The 22,885-nt window shown below is 51.5% G+C and overlaps 1 protein-coding gene across 3 annotated transcripts in view; it reads right to left on the reverse strand.

Moving 5' to 3' along the window:
• The window catches only part of VTCN1 (V-set domain containing T cell activation inhibitor 1), a 267,404-nt gene that overhangs the window by 238,386 nt on the left and 6,133 nt on the right, over positions 1 to 22,885 (reverse strand). The window lies entirely within an intron of this gene.

Here is a 22,885-nt window from a genome sequence, read left to right on the forward strand (position 1 = left end):
CGTCCTTGCAAGACCCCGCCCCCTCCGCCGCACCCCATACCCCCCCAGCTCAAGGGCCACGTCCTTCTAGGACCCCGCCCCCTCCGCCGCACCCCCATACCCCCCCAGCTCAAGGGCCACGTCCTTCTAGGACCCCGCCCCCTCCGCCGCACCCCCATACCCCCCCACTCAAGGGCCACGTCCTTCCAATACCTCGCCCCCTCCGCCGCACCCCATATCCCCCCAGCTCAAGGGCCTTCGTCCTTCCAAGACCTCGCCCCCTCCGCCGCACCCCGTACCCCCCCCCCCCAGCTCAAGGGCCACGTCCTTCTAGGACTCCGCCCCCTCCGCCGCACCCCCATACACCCCCAGCTCACGGGCCACTTCCTTCCAAGACCCCGCCCCCTCCGCCGCACCCCATACCCACCCCAGCTCAAGGGCCACCGTCCTTCTCAGACCCCGCCCCCTCCGCCGCACCCCCATACACCCCCAGCTCAAGGGCACGTCCTTCTAAGACCCCGCCCCCTCCGCCGCACCCCCATACCCCCCTGAACACTGCACATACTCTGCATTCTGACACTTGGCAGTGACGGGAAATGAACTCCGGTGCTCTTTGTTTTCACTGCAGTTGTTGTATTTTCTTCTCCTTCTCTGCTCACAGTGCCTCGAAAACCTGTCCGGCGGGCTCGGGGAGCTCTCCCGGTTCCGTGCGCTGCACTGATATGTGCCCACGTCACAGCCGTGGTTTGCAGGGAGTCATTCTCTGGAGCGAGGCCAATCTTTTGTGGACTGAGTGACTTTACAGCACGAGAACAGTTATGAGCCGTCCCTGCAGCTGTCGTCAGCACACTGAGCCCCCCCCCCCCCCCCCGCACCCGGGAGACACATGGGTGGGCAGCAGCGCACCGAGGTGGGGGGGGGGGGGCGTGGGGGGCTGCTGCAAGCAAGGACACTGGCCCCTCTGACTGCTGTTGGGGTAGTACAATACAGCATCTATCAGGGTTTAATGGGCCCTGGTGCCACTGCACCTGCTGCACCGATGGAGGTGGGTTTCTACTGGCCGGGCACTGGACTTATACCATGTGTTCTATGTTCACTTCTAGTGGAGCTGAGCTGAGAACTTCCCTCGGCCCCTCAACCTTTATAAAGCATCGCCTGTCGAGCTCATGCAGGGAAGGGTTCACTGTCTAAGAGGCAGAAATATGGACAATGTTTTTAGCAGCCGCTGCTGACATCTGCTGTGAACAGCAGGTCAGAAAGTCAAATCTCAACTAGACCCTGTGACGTCAATAACCGAGGTGCCATTAAACTGAGTAGTATTAGAGCTTCTTACTAACTACCGCAAAACCACAGACGTCCCACCCTCCCAAGATCTCAGCAACATACTCCGCACCTTCTTCCACCAGAAGATCAAGACGATCTATGACAAGTTCGGCAACCAGGACCTCCACACCGCAACAGCAACCTCCTCAACCGATGCCGACACCCCGACGGTTGGACCCCACGCACCACGAACGACCGCCTAAAGACCTTGAAAAGCATGCACTCTGGAGCACCATCGGACCCAGCCCGCACCGCATCTTCCACAGAGCTGCCCCCGCCATCGCACCCGAGCTACGTCGAACCATCAACTGCTCCCTTGAGACCGCCTCCTTCCCCAACAACTAGAAACACACTGAAATCAACCCACTCCTGAAGAAACCCTCCGCGGACCCGACAGACCGTAAGAACTTCAGGCCCCTCTCCCTGCTCCCCTTCCCAGCCAAAGTAATTGAAAAAGCCGTCAACAACCAACTAGCCGAATTCATGGAAATAAACAACATCCTGGACAACTTACAATCCAGTTTCCGAAGCAAACCCAGCACTGAGACTGCCCTCCTCGCCTCCCCCGGCGACATTCGCTCCCTCCTCGACCAGGGCGAAACCACAGCCTTTATCCTCCTGGACCTCTCGACCTCCCACGGCACCGGATTCACTAGACTCCATGACGCCAGCTTCCTCGACAAAGCCCTCGACTGTATCCGATCCTTCCTCACAGGCAGAACACAATGGGTCAGACTTCCACCATACCTCTCGGAACCAACAGAGACCAACTGCAGAGTGCCCCTGTGCTCCTCTCTCAGCCCCACCCTCTTCAATGTCTACATGGCCCCCCTCACATCAATGGTCAGGAGCCACAGACTCAACATTGTCTCCTACGCAGACGACACACAGCTGATCCTCTCCCACAACAACAAACTCAATGTCTCTAGGCACAACTTCCAAGAAGGGATGAAAGCCGTCGCCACCTGGATGAAAACAGCTGCCTTAAGCTGAACTCAGACAAGACAGAAGTCCTCATCTTGGAATCCACACCCTCCGCATGGAACAATACCTGGTGGCCCTCTGCGTTAGAACTCCTCCTACCCCGACGTACCACGCACAAAACCTCAGCATCATACGAGACGCATCGCTCACTATGGAAAACCAGATCAACTCAGTATCCTCGGCCTGTTTCAATGCCCTCTGCCTGCTGCGAAAAACCTTCAGATGGATCCCCACCGAATCCAGAAAGACCGTCAGTCACGCACTCATCAGCAGCAGACTCGACTACGGCAATGCACTCTATGCCAGCGTTACCCAGAAAAACCTGCACAAGCTCCAGAATGTCCAGAACGCCGCAGCCAGACTGGTCCTCGACCTTCCCTTGCCCAGCCACATCACTCAACACCTCCGCAAACTCTACTGGCCCCCAGCAGGCAGAAGATTAAGCTTCAAACTCCTCACCCACCCTTACAAGGCCCTCCACAACGCTAGAACAGAATGCCTGAACAGCCGCCTCCCGTTCCACGCACACAAAAGACACCTCGGTTGCGTCCAGCTCGACCTGGCCACTGTCCCACGAATCCGCAGGATCAAAACTGGAGTAAAGTCCTTCTCCTTCCTCGCTTCCAAGACCTGGAACACCCTACCCCTGCACCTCAGACTATCTTCCACACTACCCCGGTTAAGGAAGGACCTTAAGACCTGGATCTTCGAATGACCCCAGTGTAGGAAGGTGGAATCTGACTGCATTGTTGCCCCCACTTTTTTCCTGGTGTTTGAATGGTTTTTGACTAGTCTGGCTGGGATCCTGCTATCTAGGACCCCAGCCTATCTGCTTTCTCTTTAAAATGGTTTCCATGTACATTAGGTACATATCTAATTGGATTCTGGAGTGCCTTATAAGCCCCTAGTATATGGTATACTATGTACCTAGGGCATAGGTACCTCAGAGGTCTACCAGAGGCTGAAGCATGTATTATGCCACCTCTGGGAAGCACTCCAAAATGACACCACAGGTCTGCTACTGCAGCCTGGGTAAGGGTGTGCTTGCACCCCTTACAGTGGTATAGGCTACCTATATCACTATCATTGCACACACATATAACACCTATAAGTCACTCCTATGGCCGGCTTTAACAATCCTGAAGGCAGAGTGCTTGGTTTTATGTGAGAGGGTGCCCCTGCATGAGCAGAGCCCCTCTGCAGCGTTCGGAGTACCTCCTCTGATGCTGTTTGTGGTGCAGCCTGACCATATACTCTTAAGTGCATTATAACCTCGCGGTAAATGCTAACTTTGGGATGGCTGCATGGAAACATGTCGTGTTTGGTGTCAAGCGCTTTGGAATACTACCCCCCCCGCCAGTTCTGGCGGCGGGGGTAGCATTCCACCCTTCTAGAGGGAGAGACATGTTCACACTGGTCTAACCCGGTAGGACTTTCCAGAGGCCTGGCATCACAAAATGGATGCCACTGCCACAGACACGGGTCTGGCCTCCTGCTGCTGACCGATAACTATAACTCGCGCGCCCGCAATTCACTGCTCATGACGTCACATATTACATCACTCATGACATGGTCAGTGGCATCACTCATGACATCACTGATGACATCATCCTTGTGATTGAGTGGCAGTCGCGCGAGCTATAGTTATCTGAACTAACTATAACGGGGGAATTTCATTGGTTTTTTTACGAGTGAAATGTCCAGCTAACTATAACATGTGTGAAGCCTATGGTTTTTTAAGTGAATTTGCAAGGTTTTTTAAATGCTAAGTTATGTATTTATTATTATATTTTTTATATATTTATTTTACAATAAGCTACCTATGTATATAGTTATAGATTGACTGTATCCTGTAATATGGAATGGCTCGTTTAAAATGTTTTTTTGTTTTTTTTAAGGTTTTTCACCGTGCGCGCACCCCGCGAATTTTTGAAAAAAAAATAAAATGTTTTTTTCACCCTTCGGGTTCCTTCAGGGACCCCCTGACAAAGGCTAGGGGGTCAGGAACTCTCTACCCTGCCCCCTTTTCACGTTCTCCACCTTTCTTTTTCACTGTCACACACCAAACACACAAAATGGCGGCCGACACTTCCTGATTTTGACCGATTCGAATGTTGACTGACATGAATCCACCAATCAGAATTGCACTTGCGCACGTTAGGGTGCGCGCACCGTGCACACACGGTGCGCGCACGGTGCGCGCTTATAGATATTGATGTGCTTTTAAATGCAATTGTCTCAGGAACTACTGAACAGATTGACACCATATATGCAAAAGGCACATGCCTGACCTGAGAACTACCTCTCTGCCAAATTTCAAGTAATTCTGTTCAGCCGTTCGGGCTGTACCTTCGACTAAAGGTCCTATGGGAAAATGCATGGGGAAAACGCGTTTTGGGACCCCCCTTTTTTCTCAGCCCCCGCTTGACGAATCACCCCGAGACTTTCAGGGTAGGAGTTGAGCGGAGCGCCCCATTAGTTTTGAAAATTTCGCGAGGATTCGTCAACCGGCGCCAAAGTTATTCAAAATAGAATTTTCAGATTTCCTATGGAAACACGGTCCTAACTATAACTATCTACTGGCGACCGCCAGTAGATAATATATAGATATATTGATATATAGATAGATACATATATATTTGCATATTGTTTTCCTTTGGCATCAGGGGAAAGTCTTTCTGCTGGAGAGTGTGGCACTAATGAATCCCCACGCTTTATTCTGAAACTGTCTCTCGGTGTGCCTCATTTGGTGAGTGCTGCGACCGGCCCCTTTCCATGTGTTTTCTTGCTGTATGTGGGACTGCTGAATTACTTTCATTTGGGAGTGTAAAGCAAGTCTGTCACACTACTTCACAATGGGTGAGAGGTGGGGCACCAGACAAGGACGCCCACTGGAATGCAAGGCCAACACAACGGGGTGCACGGAGCTGTCTGCTTTAATGTCATGCAAACACTAGAGTTCCTCCAGCTTGTAGGAAGGTGGAATCTGCCTGCATGGTTGCTCCCACTTTTTCCCTGGTGTTTTGCTGGTTTTCGACTTAGTTTGACTAGGATCCTGCTATTCAGGACCCCAGTCTATCTGCTTTCCCCTTTAAATTGATTGCATGTACTTTAGGTACACTCCAGATTGGATTCTGGGGTACCCTTATCAGTCCCTAGTATATGGTATACTATGTACCCAGGGCATAGGTACCCCAGAGGCCTACCAGGGGATGCAGCATGTATTATGCCACCCCTGGGAAGCCATTTAAAATGACACAACAGGTCTGCTACTGCAGCCTGGGTAAGGTGGTGCATGCACCCCTTACTGAGATATAGGTTCCCTATATCTATCCATATCACTGCACATATAAACCTATCAGTCACGCATATAGCAGGCCTTAACAATCCTGAAGGCAGGGTGCTGGGTTTATGTGAGAGGGTGCCCATGCATGAGCAGAGCCCCTCTGCAGCATTTGGAACCTTTATTCTGGGGTTGTTTGAGATGCATCCAACCATATTCTCTTAAGTGCATTATAACCTCACGTTAATGCTAACTTTAAAATGGCTGCAAGGAAACATGTAGTGTTTGGTGCCAGTAACTGGTGTGGGAGGTATGATTCCACCCTACTAGAGGGAGAAACATGGCACCACCGGTATACCCGGTACCAGCTTAAGTGAACCCTGGCATCACAAAAGGGATGCTTCAGCCACAGACACGAGTCTTCCCTCCTGCTGCTGGACGAAACTCTGGCAGGGGAGGCAGGACAATATGTTTCCTGTCACAGGGAGGTGTAACCACCTCCCAGACAGGCTTTAGTATATTGGGGCTGGGTGCGTGCTCTCCAAGAGTGCTTTGAAGTCTGCACTGGGGGCTAATTTGGTGTTCCTGTGCATAGTCCAGCTCAAACCGGTTACAGGGGCGACCAGCCCCTGCTCTGGCACGAAATTGGACAAACGAAATGGGTGTAGCCACCCCTCTTTCCAGACCCTCCCATAGGTGGGAGCACAGAGTTTGTCCCACCCCTTCCTTGGCTATAAAGTAGGAACCCCTGGCTACAGGACTTTAGATTTATCTGGTCAAAACTCTGCTACAGAATCCCAGAACTTTTACTATCTACACTACGTTGGATGACCAAAGAATCTCCCTTGGAGTAAAGGAGTTACTCCCCTGCAAGGCAGGCACCAAAGACGCATCTGTCCGGTTTTCAACTACGCATTTCCAGAAGGACTCCGAAGATTTTGCAACACAGGAGGTGGGTTCCCAAGCTTCCCCGAGGTCGACCTGAGCTCTCAGCAAACCTGAGACCTGTAGCCCTCGTGGGGACTGTGGAACCGGAACCCCTGGACACCGTGCACATTTGCAGCAGCATATGCTTTTTGGCAATCCCTGAGGCTATGCTTTGGGCTACTTGTAGTCCACACCCTGAGCAGTGAGTCCACCAAAGATTACTGGCCTACACTCTCCGAGTGTCCCGTGGGCTGGTATTGTGTGATTCCTCTCTTGGTCCCTTCGCGATCCCTGGTCCATCGACTGGTGGGTCCCTGTGAAGGCAACACTAAGTTTAATTGGGCTTACCTGCTTGTTCCAGACATGCCCTGACTCTGCATCACTTGGGGAGGCCCCTGGACCTTGCTGGTCCTCACCTAAGCATCTTTGCTCTGACCACGTGGGTTGCAGTTGCCAAGGCTTGTTGGTGTTCAGTCCGGACACTTACCCCCCAGCACTCGACATCCTTTGTGGGCCAACTCACCTCTGGACTTTGGTCATCGCCGACGTCTCCTGGTCCCCGTGGCTGCAGAGTCAAGCTTCACCTCTTCACTCCTGAAGCACCCGACATCGGTGGGCATTCGTCTATCGTGCCCCTGGTCACTGGCAAGTGACCCAGACTCTGTCTCTTCTGCTTTCAGGTTCTTCACATGTCCGATCCAGGCTTGGATCACACCGGACACTTTTCCTCTTCCCGGCAGCAGCACTTTGCAGCACATCGCCATTTAAATCAACGACGATTCCCGACACCATTTGACACCCCCTGCACTCGGCTTTCCTGGGTGTGGTAACACGAGTACTCCAGTGCTCCCATGGGTGCTGGCCTTGTACCCCCTAAGTCTAAAGGGGTTTGCTCAAAGTCCTCTCCTAAGTGTCCTTTATCTTTAAAATTCCAACCGCGACTTTCCCCTTAGAATTGTACGGAGCTCGTGGCTGTGTTCTCACACTGCACAAGTCTCCCGTGGGTCCCCTGTGTCACTACCTTGGGTGGTTCCTTGGGGTCCCAGCGATTCTACGTGCTCTAGGCACTGTGTCTAGTCAAGTCGTGGTTGTTATACCACTTTCTTAATATATGGTTTGGTCTCCCCCTGGGACCCACTGTGTATTGTGCTATTTACTGTCGTTCTAGTACTGTGATATTGTGTAACTTGTTCTCTAATCTCATAAAGAGGTTAGTAGAGAGTGTTTAGAAAAAATACATATATTTTATATATACCTTGTCTGGTTCACCTTTCATTTGGTCATTCAAGCTTTACATTCCTTCAAGACTTAGCCTGAAGGCTGCTCTCCATAGCTGCCACTAGGATAGCTTTCAATAAAGGTTGTCTTTAACCTATCATCAACAAGAGGTTGTTTGGACTGGAACAGGGTGCCCACTAGGCCCACCTCTCACACAGCTTGCCTCAGTGATTCAGTTTAAAGTTCTTTTAAACATGTTGAAGCTGCTGGGCGCTGTTAACACTCCCTCACCCCCTTCTCTGCCCTCTCCCTCACATTTCCCACCACCTCACACCAGCAGATCGAAGATCTTGGCACCAGCGTGCAGGATCTGAGCTCTGGGTGGCTCGGGGGAGCTTGGGTGGAGCGGAGAGGCCAGTCACTCGCGTCATCAGCCGGGGACTAGCCTGTGGGCACAGAGCTCGCCCATCAACTCCCTCCCCCCCACCTTCAGTCACCATTCTTTCCTGTCCTTATCTTATCCTCTGGCCTTCGCTGTTCTTTACTCGTATTCTCTCATTTCACAACTGTCCTCCGGGCATACAAATATGTCCTGCCACCTGCAAGTCGAATTATGAACGCCAACACTGATTAACTTGTGGGGAAGGGTGACAAACACAGTTGGGAGAGATGCTTATTTAAGTTACTTAATACCTTGTTTTCGTATTCTTTTCATTGGTTAACCCTGTATGCATTGGGAGTGTTCTTTGTGAATAGGTGTGTTATAAAAGATTGTGCTCCACAAAGTAAAGTGGCAGTCTCCTAAGAACATACCGAGTGTACTTCTGGGACAACTGTACTTAGCTGCAGCTAATAAACCTTATCTTCTACGCCTAACGGAGTGTCCCGTGTCTCTGTTCGACAAAGCAGGTGAACTCAGGAGATTAAGGCGTACCCTGCGCCGCCAGGCCCATAAGAGTCTGGTTCTTCAATTGGCGACCCAACGTGGGGCGGCTTCAGAGGTAGCAGTTCTGCCCGAGGATTGTGAGGAGCCCCGCAAGAAAATTCTGGAGGAATCGCGAACCACGTCAAGCGACCCCTGTATGTCGAAGTGGTCCGAAGGTCTTTTGCAGCGCGGTTTCTCCTTTCTGATGGCTGCTGATGACTGCCGCCCTGCTTTGGTCCCTTTGATGATGTTTGGTATCACGAGACATTAGACGGGCCTCTGTTGGCGTACAAAGACACTTAGTTAAGTATTGGTGGGTAGTTCCCACTATTTTGTTTTGATTTGGGTCTTTGATTCGGCTATTGCAAAAGCCGAAGCCGAGGGGTGAGTACGTTTGTGCTATATTATTTGATTTAACCCCTTGATGTTTGTGAACAGTTCAGTGAAATAACGATGCCTGGTCTGAGTAAGTTTAGGAAGTTCTGTTGCCTTGATTGTAATAAGGATTTCCGGCTGGAGGACTCTTGTCCGATTCCTCAGGTTGGAACTCCCACCTATGAGCTTTATTCAAAACATGGTGTCGGCCCCATTGCCTTTAATAAAACATGGATCCGATACACAAAGAATGATGGCGTTCTACAGTGGCCACAGAATAGTAGTTTTGAGCCTGACATATTAGACAATTTGGAAGCGATATTGTTCAAAAAACAAGCCCGGCCGGCAATGTTTGACTGTTTCCGCCTCTGGCGTAAGGAAGCCAAACAGAAAGAAATTAAGCAGGCAAAAAGAGATAAGAAAGCACAAAATATGACGATTATACAGGCTGCCCAGCAGTTTAAAGATAATGAGATTGATAATGCAATGGAAATTTCGGAGAGACAGCATCGTATGGCAATAGATAGATGCTATCCGGTGTTGCCTAATTCCCCTTCTGATAAAAGTAAGGATCTGGAGGAAGACCCTTTGATGTCTCACCTATTGAGGTTGCCTCCACCCTATGTACAAGGTGCTAATGCACCCCCGTTGTTACAACCTGTTCAGTTGCCTGTTGTCCCCCCACCTGCTCCGGTTCTTCCGCATTTGCCACTTCCGGTATTGCAACTCCCACCTCCTGTGCCCCCGATTCCTTTGTCTCCATCTCCTGAGCATCAATCTCCTTTGCCTTCGGCTCCCCTTATAGCTGCCAGTTCCTCTCCTGTATCGCCTAATACCTTGTCCCCAGTCCTTATGTCTATTTCTCCTACTGTGTGCAAACGATTAACAGATACTGTCTCCGGTTTTTTGTCCTCTTTCTTTGGAACTCTGAACATGTCTCCGCCTTTTTTTCGAAGACAGTCTCGTAGTCAACTTCCAGGTTCCGATGAACGGGTGGCGTTGGACTCTCTCGCTCGCAAATGGATCGAGAAGGGTCCCCAGTATAATGTGAAAGATATCATGAGCACCTTTCATCAGTGGGATGCGCCCACGCAGAGATATGTATTTAATGTTATGTGTGACACTCTTGCTAAAGGATGGGAGGATATGGATTTGGGTTTACTCCCCCAGGGTCTGTTGGATGTTCAGGCTAATTTCGATAAAGGACTCATTGTGGGTTTTAAGATTGAGGACGCCGTGAGGACACTTGTTACTTTTAGGTCCTTATTTTCTTCACAAACTTTTCTTGATTCTGATCCTGCTGTTCGGCAGACATTGAAACATTACCCAATGAGAGAGGTTCCTCCGATATGGAGGGAAGAGGTTGCGCAAGCAGGTGCTAATCCAGCTGTTCCCGCTCACTTCCAGCATATATGGGTACATGTCCCCTGGAAGAGATCTGATGTTTTGGCTCTTAAACAGTCTCTACCTGATCCCCGTAAAAACCATGCTGGCTATTATAAGGAGTTGTCCCATACTGTTGAAGCATGTATTATGAATTTAGCCGATATTGACATGTTGATGGGAAATGTAGTCCCACAAGCGTTATGGGCTCGGATTCGTAGAGAGGATCACGCCCAAGCATTGGGTGGCGATTGGGCTGCTATAACTGCCTCGGATAAAGCACAAGTGGGTGGTGCGAAGCCTGATGCTTTGATTTCAGAACTCCCTGGTAGGATTATTACTTTAATGAAAACGACGATGCCTGCCTTGCGAGTTAATTGGGATAAACTAACTGCGTGTAAACAGAAGAAAGATGAGAGTGTCTCCGATTTCTTCACTCATTTTGAGGAGACGTTTATTGATCACAGTGGTCAGGATATGACTACGGAGGGTGGACAGCAATTATTTGTGGATAAATTCGTATTTAATTTGCTTCCTGAGTTGTCACATAAATTAAAAGACTCTGAAAGTTCATGGGCTGTTTCTTCTCCTGCTCAGATATTGGCTACTGCTCAATATTACGAAAACAGGGACAAAGAGGAAAAAGATAAGCAAGAGAAAAAGACTATAGAATTAAAAACGAAGGTTCTTCTGCAACAAGCTTATCCTCCTCGCTCTGCTCAGCGCCAGTTTCAACAGCCTCCCCAGTTTCAGAGGGTGTTTCAAAAGCTTGAGCCCTATATTCCACGGCCTTTGTTAGGTCCTAACCAATGTGCCTATTGTAGGGAGGAAGGTCATTTTAAGAATGGCTGCCCGGTTTTATTACAGCGTAATGGCGGACTATCTACTCCACGAGGTCGTGGTGGTTCCCAGTTACTGCCCAGGGGTAGAGGTCGAGGTATGTCGCCCCAGACACAGCGTTCCCTTCCACCTCCACATTCTATGAACTACTTTGATCTGCAAAATACTCAGTCTACACAGTATTACAATGATGATTACTATGTTGAAGGTGAGAATGACAGTCTTCACGCTAACTAGGACAGCCATAGACAAAGTGAGGGAGTTGTATCGATTCCAGTAGATCAGAAAGGGCCTTATGTTAATGTCACTACAATGGGTGTTTCAGAGCCATTTCTTTTAGATACTGGTGCGATGAGAAGTTCTATTATTCACTCCAAACTCCCTGGGGCACCTTTGTCTGGCTTAACAAACGTATCTGTAGGATTTTCTGGCGCCCCAGTTCATAGCCCGGTCTCTTGTCCTCTGCCTATTTCAATTGGTTCTTATGATTTGGAAGCTTCGCTCCTTTTAACGACTGGTTGCGGGGAAAATCTGTTGGGTTTGGATTTATTGAAAAGATTGCATGCAACAATATATTGTTCTCCTTCTGGTGTACATCTGGCTTTGGGGCAGAAACTGACTTCTCCAATGTATTTGTCTAAAGATCAGTTTCCATCTGAATTGCTCTCTCTCCCCGCAACACTTTGTGCTACGGGTCCAAATGATGTTGCTTGTCTTGAGATCCACCCTATGTCGTTACCCTCAAGCTCAATGCCAAATTGCCACGCATCCCTCAATACAAAATTGCCAATGATGGTGAAAGAGCGCTTTTTTCTATTATTTATGATTTGGTTCAGAAGGGTGTGGTTGAGGAGACGAGTGGATATGTATGCAATAGTCCTGTTCTCCCGATTCTTAAACGTACTGATCCTTCCCAGCCTCCTGTTTTTCGCTTTATTATTGATCTCCGGGAGGTTAATAAAATTGTTGTACCGCAGTTTCCTGTTGTTCCAGATATCACTGCCCTGTTAACTATGATACCTGCCTCGGCAGCTTGGTTTTCTGTTATTGATCTGAAAAATGCTTTCTTCAGCATCCCCATTGCTGAAGAGAGTAGGGATATTTTTGGCTTCTCTTTAGGAGGCCGAAGTTTCCGGTTCAAGCGCGCACCCCAAGGCTATTGTGAAAGTCCCTCCATCTATAGCCAAGCTCTGAAGTGCCAGCTTGATGCCTTTCCTTTGCCGCCAGGTGCTACCCTCATTCAGTACGTGGATGATTTATTGATTGCTGCTGATTCAGAGGATATTTGCAAAAATGTGACTATTGCACTATTGCGTCACTTGTCTGACCTTCACCATAAGGTTTCACCTTCTAAATTACAATATGCTCGCCAAGAGGTTACCTATTTAGGTCATCTCTTGTCGAAGGAGGGAAGGCGACTGACCCCAGAACGTATTCAAGCGATTGCACAAATGCCTGTGCCATCCACACAAAGAGAAGTGCGTGCCTTTCTGGGCATTACCTCTTATTGTAGACAGTGGATTCCAAATTTTTCTTTGTTGGCTAAACCTTTGTTAGCACTCACTTTGAAAGACACACCCCAACCCCTTCCTTGGACTGACAAATGTCAGAAGAGTTTTTCTGATTTACGTTCTGCTCTGTGCTCTGCTCCTGTGTTGGGTACTCCTGATTACAGTAAGCCCTTTACGCTCTATGTCCATGAAAGAGAGGGTTGTGCGTTGTCGGTCTTAACACAACGATTTGGAGACAAGCAGCGGCCATGTGCCTACTTTTCGGCTACATTATATCCAGTAGCTAAAGCATTGCCTAGTTGTCTTAAAGCTACAGCAGCAGCAGCAATTTCTATTCGTCAGTCTGCTGGAGTGGTGCTGGATCACACTCTTATTGTTATGGTACCACATGCAGTAGATACCTTGCTAAATAAGACAAAAACGCAGCACCTCACGAGTGCTCGCTTGTCTGGGTATGAGCTGACGCTCTTGGCTAGTCATGTGCACATCAAACGATGTAACACTTTAAATCCAGCCACATTGCGACCTCTTCCAGAGGAGAAAGGTATTCAGGAACAACATGATTGTTTCCACCGTACTGAGGAGGAGACAAAAGGTAGGATTGATTTGAAAGATACACCACTAATGGACCCGGATGGGATCCTGTGGGTGGATGGTTCTTGTTTTAAACTCCCTAATGGTGAAACAACTTCAGCTTATGCTGTTACCACCTTGCATACAATTGTGGAGACAGCACGCATCAGACATAATTCAGCTCAGGCAGCTGAACTGATAGCTTTGACCAGAGCGGTTGTGTTATCTAAGGGGAAGAGAGTGAATGTATATACCGACAGCCAGTATGCGTTTGGTGTGGCACATAGTCTTGGCCGTTTGTGGAAGGAAAGAGGATTCTTTACCTCCCACGGTACTAAAATACAGCACGGTCAGTTGGTAACTGATCTTCTTGAGTCACATGTTTTGCCTACCCAGATAGCAATCATAAAGTGTAGTGCGCATAAGAGGATTACTGATGATGTTGGTCGCGGGAATGCTTTTGCAGATGAGGTAGCGAAAGAAACAGCTAGGGATACTATAAGTCGCATGTATGTTGCGGGCCCTGCAAATTGGGTCAAGGAAACAGAAATGTGTGAGGATACAATAGAGAGTGTGAGATCGATTCAAGGAGAGGCTACAGAGAAAGAGTTGAGTAAGTAGAAAGAGATTACAGGAATGTTAGACGCGATGGGATGTTGGATAGAATTGTCAGAGCATCAGCGTTGGCTGTTACCAGATGCCTATGTACTTCCCGTAGTTGCTATGGCACATGGTCCAGCCCACCTAAGTGCGAAAGGAATATGCAACCTTCTGGCTCCAGTGTGGCTGAACGAAGGGATTCCAAAATGTGCAGATAATTTAGTGAAGCATTGTATCGTTTGCTTGATGCATAATCCAGGAAAGGGAACCCCAACTCCAGCAGGTCACTCTGCTCCCCCAACATGTCCTTTTGAGGTGTTGCAAATTTATTATATCCACATGGAACGATGCAACAATCTCAAATATGTTTTGGTATTGGTGTGTGCCTTCTCCAGATGGATAGCGGCCTACCCCCTGAAAGACAACACTGCTTTGTCCACTGCCAAAGTTCTTCTAAAAGAGTTCTTCCCTAGGTTTGGTTTGCCGCGCATTGTCTGGAGTGACAATGGAAGTGAATTTGTGGGCCAAATTATGAAAAAGGTGTGTGCCGGTCTTGGAATTAGGCAGAAATTCCATGCGGCAAACCATCCCCAATCAGCGGGTTTGGTAGAGTGCTATAACGGTACTCTCACACTTAAGCTTGCAAAGATACAGGCTAGCACAGGACTTGCCTGGCCCGATGCTTTACCTTTGGCTCTCCTATCCACTAGAACAGCTGTACATTCTCGGCTGGGACTCAGCCCATACGAGGTTGTTTTTGGACGCCCGGCTAATGTTTGGGGAGTCCCTCGCCCTAAAAAGTATTCTGACATACAATATCCAATGCTGATTGACTACTTGCATGACCTCACCACTAAATTACGTGTTCTCCACCAACAGGTTCGAAACGCTTTACCAGAGGCCTCAACAGACCCAGGTCATTCTATCCAACCGGGAGACTGGGTCTGTGTGAAAAATTTTCAGAGGACAAAGAATTTGGAACCTCGTTGGAGGGCGCCTCGACAAGTTCTTCTGGTGACACGTACAGCAGTGAAGGTCGACGGGAAAAAGAACTGGATCCATGGCGTGCACTGCAAAAAGGTGCCCTTGCCCTTGCCTTTTGACCAGTGGGTCCGTAAGGGTGTAGGTGATTTCGAAGGCGAAAGGGTCCCCCGGTTTGTACCTTTCAGTAGTGCATACCTAGATGGAGCTCGGTCAGAGAAAGAAGATGACAATGTTTTACAAGAAGCCATACCACCACGTCTCCGATTGAACACTACAGATCCACAGACACTATTTCAGGACCAAACTGTACTGAACAGAACTCGATATAATTTAAGGCCTAGACTGGTCAAGGGCACCTAAGATTTTCATCTCTTTCGTGACATATATCATCTGTCCAGGTTGCAAGGTCACGGTAGGAGTCTTGGTTCGTGACCTGTATAGTGGCTAGGCCCCCAGGACTTGCAGTGTCATAGGACGGCTAATAATCACAGCCAAGTGAGTAAGGAAGATTGCCGTGAGCAACAATTTTAGAGGATGGATGTCAAATTGGGAAAGAATAATAAGAAGGAGGAGATGAGAAAGAAATATTGTAAATTAGTGTACAGTCAATGTGGCATAACATTGTGTGTTCTTATGTTTTTTAATACCTTATTGGCTTGTGTAGGTTGGATTGTTCATGCTATGCAGCACAAATCTGTTCCTACTTCTATTTCCTTGCCTCTTCATTCTACTATCTCCCCACATCAATTACATACGCTTCCCCAACATGAACTAATCAGGAGAACAGAATACTTTAACAATTCATTTGTCCAGTTGTTGCATCAACACCAATTGGTAGTCAACACAACCGACTGCTGGGTGTGTGGACTTATGCCTCATACTACAGACAAAGGGATGCCATATTTAGCCCTTCCCTTTTCTTATGAAGGTTCCGCTTGGGCCTATTTTGTGATGTTTTCAAATGCATATCAGAACCGATTTAGACGTCCAGTTGATTCATATGGTAGTAGACAAGATTTTAGTTATAGTTCTCTGTTAAAAGGAATAGTGGCTATGGCTAGAATTGTGGAGAATAGTAGGGTTCCTGTCAATGAGAAACGGGCATACGATGGTTGGAACGTGACTCGTTACGTTACTAGCCTTACAGATAGAGTTAAACAGGGAAAATCTCCACCAATTTGGACTGTGCCTCATCGAGGTAACTTTTGTTTACAAATGAATGGCCAGACTACTGACGCTGAACAAGGAAAACGTTTTTGTTCCCATACATACATTCACACATCTCAGAATTCACCACCGTTAGTGCCATCCCAGGGCACGTATTTTGTCTGCCACGATAGAGCCTACACGTGGCTACCGACGGATTTTTCAGGAACGTGCAAATAGCCTTTCTTCTCCCCCCTACATACACTGCTCCTTCGGGACATCACAGAAACAGATATGGCAGAGGGATTATTGATTCTAAAGACACGGCAGGACAAGAGGGAGGTGATTTCCTTAAAGGATTTCTTCCTTTTTGGGGCCCAATGGCCAACAGTAGAAACATGAGACAATTGGTTCGTGTTGTTGAGACTACCATAGATGTCACTGTGGGAGCCTTGAGTAACCTCACAGCTGAACTTCAGGCGGATCGTCTCATGACATTGCAGAACCGGATTGCTCTGGATGTTATTCTTGCGGATCGTGGTGGAGTTTTTAAATTGATCGGATCTAGCTGTTGCATTTATATACCTGACGGCGCCCCTACGGTATACCAAGCCATCTCCAAATTACATGTGATCTCCGAATCAATTCATCAGGACGAAGGAGATTGTCTTTATTGGAATGGTTTCAGGGATTACTGTCCAAATGGGGATGGAAGGTATTAACCTTCCTAGCAGTGATACTGGCCATCATTTTTTCCTGCTGTCTCTGTATGCAGTGTGGCCCCGCCATCTGTGGTCTTTGTGCCACTATGTGTGTCCCAAGGCCTGTGTCACGGAAGACGGAGAGCATTAAAATGATGTTGCAGCAACAGCTTGATGACCTCATGGCCATTGACGTCGACTCAGATTGAAATGAGTCCGTGCGTTTTGCCTGAGTAATGGCAAAAGGAGGGTCTGAGGTAATTCAGTTTTTCGATCCCGTTCATATTTAGCCACCATTTTGGGTCCTGCCGCCATTTTGTGTTGCCCTCACTCAGGCAGCACGATGAACGGGGTGTTGTTTTTCCTCTTCCTACTGCCAAGTGTCAAATAACCTCCTGCCTCTGTTAGAGCTGATGTCAGGGTCTGGCCGACTCCACTAATCCTCGTCTGGGTTGACTGATCCCTGTCTCGACTATCTGTTGGTTCGCACCATTCTTTCCTGACCTTATCTTATCCTCTGGCCTTCGCTGTTCTTTACTCATATTCTCTCATTTCACAACTGTCCTCCGGGCATACAAATATGTCCTGCCACCTGCAAGTCGAATTATGAACGCCAACACTGATTAGCTTGTGGGGAAGGGTGACAAACACAGTTGGGAGAGATGCTTATTTGAGTTACTTAATACCTTGTTTTCGTATTCTTTTCATTGGTTAACCCTGTATGCATTGGGAGTGTTCTTTGTGAATAGGTGTGTTATAAAAGATTGTGCGCCACAAAGTAAAGTGGCAGTCTCCTAAGAACATACCGAGTGTACGTCTGGGACAACTGTACTTAGCTGCAGCTAATAAACCTTATCTTCTACGCCTAACGGAGTGTCCCGTGTCTCTGTTCGACAAAGCAGGTGAACTCAGGAGATTAAGGCGTACCCTGCGCCGCCAGGACCTTAAGAGTCTGGTTCTTCAGAGCCCCCACCCTTCTGTCACCAGCAGCAGTTAGGGCACTGGCCTGTGAAGCACAGAGCCCACCCCCTTCTGTCACCAGCAGCAGTGGGGGCATTGACCTGTGAAGCACAGAGCCCACCCCCTTCTGTCACCAGCAGAAGTGGGGGCACTGACCTGTGAAGCACAGAGCCCCCCCCTCCCGTGTCACTAGTAGCAGTGAGGGCACTGACCTGTGTGTACAGAGCCTCCCTCCCTCTGTAACCAGCAGGAACGAGGTGTCACCAGCAGCAGTGAGAGGGCTGACCAGTGACCACAGAGCCCCTTCCCTTCAGTCACCAGCAGCCATGAGGGGGCTGGGCAGTGACCACAAAGCCCCCTCCTCCTTCTGTCACCAGCAGCAGTGAGGGGACTGACCTGTGTGCACAGAGCCTCCCTCCCTCTGTCACCAGCAGCAGTGAGAGGACTGGCCTGTGTGCACAGTGCCCACCCTCTGTCACCAGCAGTAGTGAGGGGACTGACCTGTGACCAAGGTTCCCAGGGCGCTGCCAAGGGTGGCTCTGACTGGCACACATTGAACCATGGCCGAGGAGCCCAGGACAGCAGTCCAGTCATTAACAGCTGAAATGAACAGATGTGCTCTTCACTGCCGAAGAATGGTCTCGGGTTGGAGTGGGGGCCTGGCCCCCAACCTGGAGGCACTGCAGAGACCCGACTGACCCCAGAGCAGGGCAAGGGAGAGCCCACGCTTGCATATGCCTGCTGCAGACCCATCTGAACCTAGAAGCCCCATTGAGGGCTGTTGGAAGGGGTTCCCCGGGGAGGCTGCGGAATGGGTTCCTGACCACCCTGAGGCCCACCCTTCCCAGATTTAGGCCGAGCAAGAGCAGGGAGGCCCTTCCTGGAAGGGTCTCGCACCTAGGATCGCACGCGCTGCGCTTACTCTCTCTTCGGATAGAGGGACACCGCACAGTAGTTCGTTAATAAGCTTTTATCGGTAGTTGTCAGGGATCTTTATGATCCGGCAGGCAGGTGCAGAATTAATGCCGCGAGCGGCAGCGATCTCGTGATGATGGGAAAGGGGTAGCGGGACAGTCTTTCAATCAGTGTCTCGGCGAGGTATCCGGCGCACAGCTCTCAATCCTCGAGCTGAGGGGATGTTGCGCCTCTTCGGCAATCTCTGCCGATTCTCTTGGAGGAGCGGGCCGCGAGTCACTCAGCAGGCACCGGAGGGTCGCCGTTCAGGGAGCAGCGACGGCATCAGCAGGGCTCGGATGGTTCAGCGTTCGGGGAGCCGCGACGGCGTCAGCAGGGCTCAGATGGTTCAGCGTTCGGGGAGCCGCGACGGCGTCAGCAGGGCTCAGATGGTTCAGAATTCGAGGAGCCGCGACGGCGTCAGCAGGGCTCAGATGGTTCAGCGTTCGGGGAGCCACGACGGCGTCAGCAGGGCTCAGATGGTTCAGAATTCGAGGAGCCGCGACGGCGTCAGCAGGGCTCAGATGGTTCAGAGTACGGATAGCGGTTCTTCTGTTCGGTGAGCGATCGAGCCGCGACCAGGTCCGCAGGCTCTCGTCAGTCCAGGTCTTCTCTGCCTCTCGTCCCTTCAGCACCTCTTGTTATACTCCCCCTCCTCTTTGAAGTCCGGAGTCCTCGCGGAGAGGGGTCTCGTGCCTGGGGGGCGAGGTGTCGGGGTTTCCTGTCGCTCAGCCCCTTGATCTGTTCAGATGTGTCCGGGAGGGACCCCAGACGCCCAGCAGGAGAGGCGCCCGCTCGCCGGGGGCCGGGTGGCCGATCGAAACCTCCCTCGGGGAAGAGTCCAGAGGTGTGACAGAGTCGGCGCCTCTCGGTCTGGTTTGGGGGGGGGTTTCGTTCTCCCTCGGTCGGGCATGCGTGTTGGGGATCTGGTTGGCCCTCGGGATGTTGGTCCACGGAGGCCGGAAGGTCGTGCCCACGGGGTTCGGCGTGTTTGTAGTGTGACTTGCTGGTCGGGAGGGCCCACGCCACGAGGCCGGTCTCACACGTGCCCCCCCCAGCTGAAAGGCGGGGAGAACTACCCATCCACTTGGGAGTTCTCCTCACTGAAGCGGAAGAATCGGGACAGGCCGTCCGCGTTGGCGTGGTCAGTCCCGGGGCGATGTTCCACAGTGAAATCCATCCCCTGGAGAGAGATGGACCAGCGTAGCAGCTTGGGGTTTTCCCCTCGCATCTGCATCAACCACCGCAGGGGTCGATGGTCCGTTTGCACTCGGAAGTGTGTTCCGAACAGGTAGGGCCGTAGCTTTTTGAGAGCCCAGACTACGGCGAACGTCTCACGTTCAATCGTGCTCCACCGCTGTTCTCGGGGCAGTAACCTTCGGCTGATGAAGGCTATGGGCTGATCTATGCCTTTGTCGTCGTATTGTGAGAGGACTGCCCCGATGCCGTGTTCCGAGGCGTCCGTCTGGACCACAAACTCCTGGGCGTAGTCGGGTGCTTTGAGTACTGGAGCCACGCACATTGCGGCCTTTAGGGTGTCGAACGCCTTCCTGGCAGGCGGGAGTCCAGTGTATTTTCTTGGGGTGTTTTTTGGAGGTTAGTTCTGTGAGAGGGCCTGCGATGCTGCCATAGTTTTTAATGAACATTCGGTAGTAGCCGGTGAGGCCCAGGAAGGCTCGGGCTTCCGTTTGGGTTGTAGGGGGTTCCCAGGACAAGATGGCCCCGATCTTCGGCTGGAGGGGGGCGACCTGCCCACTCCCCACCTGGTGCCCCAGATAAGTTACGGAGCTGTGCCCAATTTGACATTTGCTAGCTTTGATGGTGAGGCCGGCCCGGCGTAGAGCCAGCAGGACTTGACGGAGGTGCTGGAGGTGCTCGGTCCATTGGGAGCTGAAGACCGCTATGTCGTCAAGGTATGCTGCGCTGAACCCCTCTAGTCCGGCCAGGACCCTGTTCACCAGCCGCTGGAAGGTGGCCGGGGCATTTTTCATTCCGAACGGCATCACCCTAAAGCGGTAGTGCCCATCCGGGGTGGAGAAGGCGGAGCGCTCCTTGGCTCCCTCGGTGAGGGCAATCTGCCAGTACCCACTGGTCAGGTCGAAGGTGCTGAGGTAGCAGGCGGCCCCAAGGCGGTCAATGAGTTCGTCGGCACGGGGGATAGGGTGAGCGTCTGCTCGGGTGACCGCATTGAGGCCTCGGTAGTCCACGCAGAATCTCAGCTCGGGGGCAACACCCGGGGTAGTCGCCTTCGGAACCAGGACTACCGGGCTGGCCCGGGGGCTGTCGGAGGGTTCAATCACCCCAAGGTCTAACATCTTTGCCACCTCGGTCTGGATGCAGGTCCGGACCCGATCAGGGACCCGGTAGGCCCGATGTCTCACTGGTGGGCTGTCTCCGGTGTCCACGTCGTGGACACACCAGCTGGTGACCCCGGGGGTCAGGGAGAAGAGATCCGCGAACTGCCCAAGTAGCTGGCGTCAGTCGTCGGTCTGTTGGGCTGTGAGGGCGGTCGACAGTTTCACTCCCTCCACGGATCCATCGGCTTCCTTCGCCCCCAGGAGGTCGGGGAGGGGCTCGGTGTCTTCTTCGGCCCCATCGTCGGTGGCCAGGAGTAGACTTAATTCGGTCCGCACAAAGTGGGGCTTGAGGCGGTTCACGTGGAGAACCCGGAGGGGGTTCCGCGGGGACTGCACATCGATGAGATATGTGACTTGGCTCTTCTGCTCGACCACCCTGAAGGGCCCAGTCCATTTATCTTGGAGAGCGCAGGGTCTCACCGGGGCCATGACCCAGACTTGTTGGCCCGGCTGAAACTCGACCAGCGTAGCATTCTGGTCATACTAGCGCTTCATTTCTTCTTGACTGGCCTCGAGGTTTGCTTCTGCGAGTTCCCTGAATTTTCGGGTCTGGTTGCGGAGCGCCAGGATGTATCGGAACACGTCTGGAGAGGTCCCCCGGGGGGTTGCTTCCCACCCCTCCTTGACCAGGCTCAGGGGTCCTCGGACGGGGTGTCCATAAACAGTTCGAATGGGCTGAACCCCAGGGATTTTTGGGGGACCTCCCGGTAGGCGAACAGGAGACATGGGAGGAGGACGTCCCACCTCCGGCGTAGGGGTTCCTCGAGGCCCATGATCATCCCTTTCAGTGTCTTGTTAAAGCGCTCGACTAGGCCGCTTCCTTGGGGGTGGTACGGGGTGGTGAATTTGTACGATACTCCGCACTGCTGCCAGAGGGACTTCATATATCGGGAGATAAAGTTCGTCCCCCGGTCACTCACGACTTCGCGGGGGAACCCCATGCGGGAGAAGATCCCCATCAAGGCCCGGCCCACCACGGGGGCCGTTACGGTGCGGAGAGGGATGGCTTCGGGGTAACGGGTGGCATGGTCCACCAGGACGAGGATGAACCAGTGGCCCTGGGCGGTCTTAGGGTCCAGTGGTCCGACAATGTCGATTCCTACCCGCTCAAAAGGGGTACTGACGACGGGGAAGGGTTGGAGCAGAGCCTTGCGCTTGCCCCCACTCTTTCCGCTGGCCTGGCACGTGGGGCAGGACTTGCAGTGGGCCTCCACATTTGCTCGCATCTTGGGCCAGTAGAAGTGGGTGACGAGTCGCTGGTATGTCTTATCTTGGCCTAAGTGTCCGGCCAGGGGCACATCATGGGCCAGGCCCAGGAGAAGACTTCGGAAGCGTAGGGGTACTACTAGTACTCGGGCCGATCCCAACTCGGCCGTCTTCTGTTCACTGTACAGCAGTCCGTTCTCCCAGTATACCCAGTGGGTGCCAGTCTGGTCGCCTGCTGCTTGGGCCTCGGCCTGTTGTCGGGGTCCAATGAGGGACGGGCAGGTGGATTGTTCTTGGCAGAACTCTTCACGGGAGGGGCCCCCTTCGCAGGGCCACGGGGCCAGTTCTGGCAAGTCCCCGAGTTGGGTCGGGGTTGCGGGGTCGGAAGGCCCGGATTCTTCGCCGGGAGCGGTTGGTTCGTCCAGAAGGGGGTCGTGGGCCTCTGGTGGTGTATCCTGGCTCTCGGGGATGGTGGCGGTGTTCAGGGGCATGGCCTCTTCCCCCTCGGAGGAAGGTGCCCGGAGAGTCATCGAGCGCGTGGTGGCGCATACCCACTCGGGTAGGCCCATCATTTCTAGGTGGGCCCTTGGTTCCACTTGTCCCCACGGGGAGTTCTCCAGGTCGTTGCCCAGGAGGCAGTCCACGGGCTGGGAGGT

The sequence above is a fragment of the Triturus cristatus genome, chromosome 8 (assembly GCF_964204655.1).
Source record: "Triturus cristatus chromosome 8, aTriCri1.1, whole genome shotgun sequence".
NCBI lineage: Eukaryota > Metazoa > Chordata > Amphibia > Caudata > Salamandridae > Triturus > Triturus cristatus.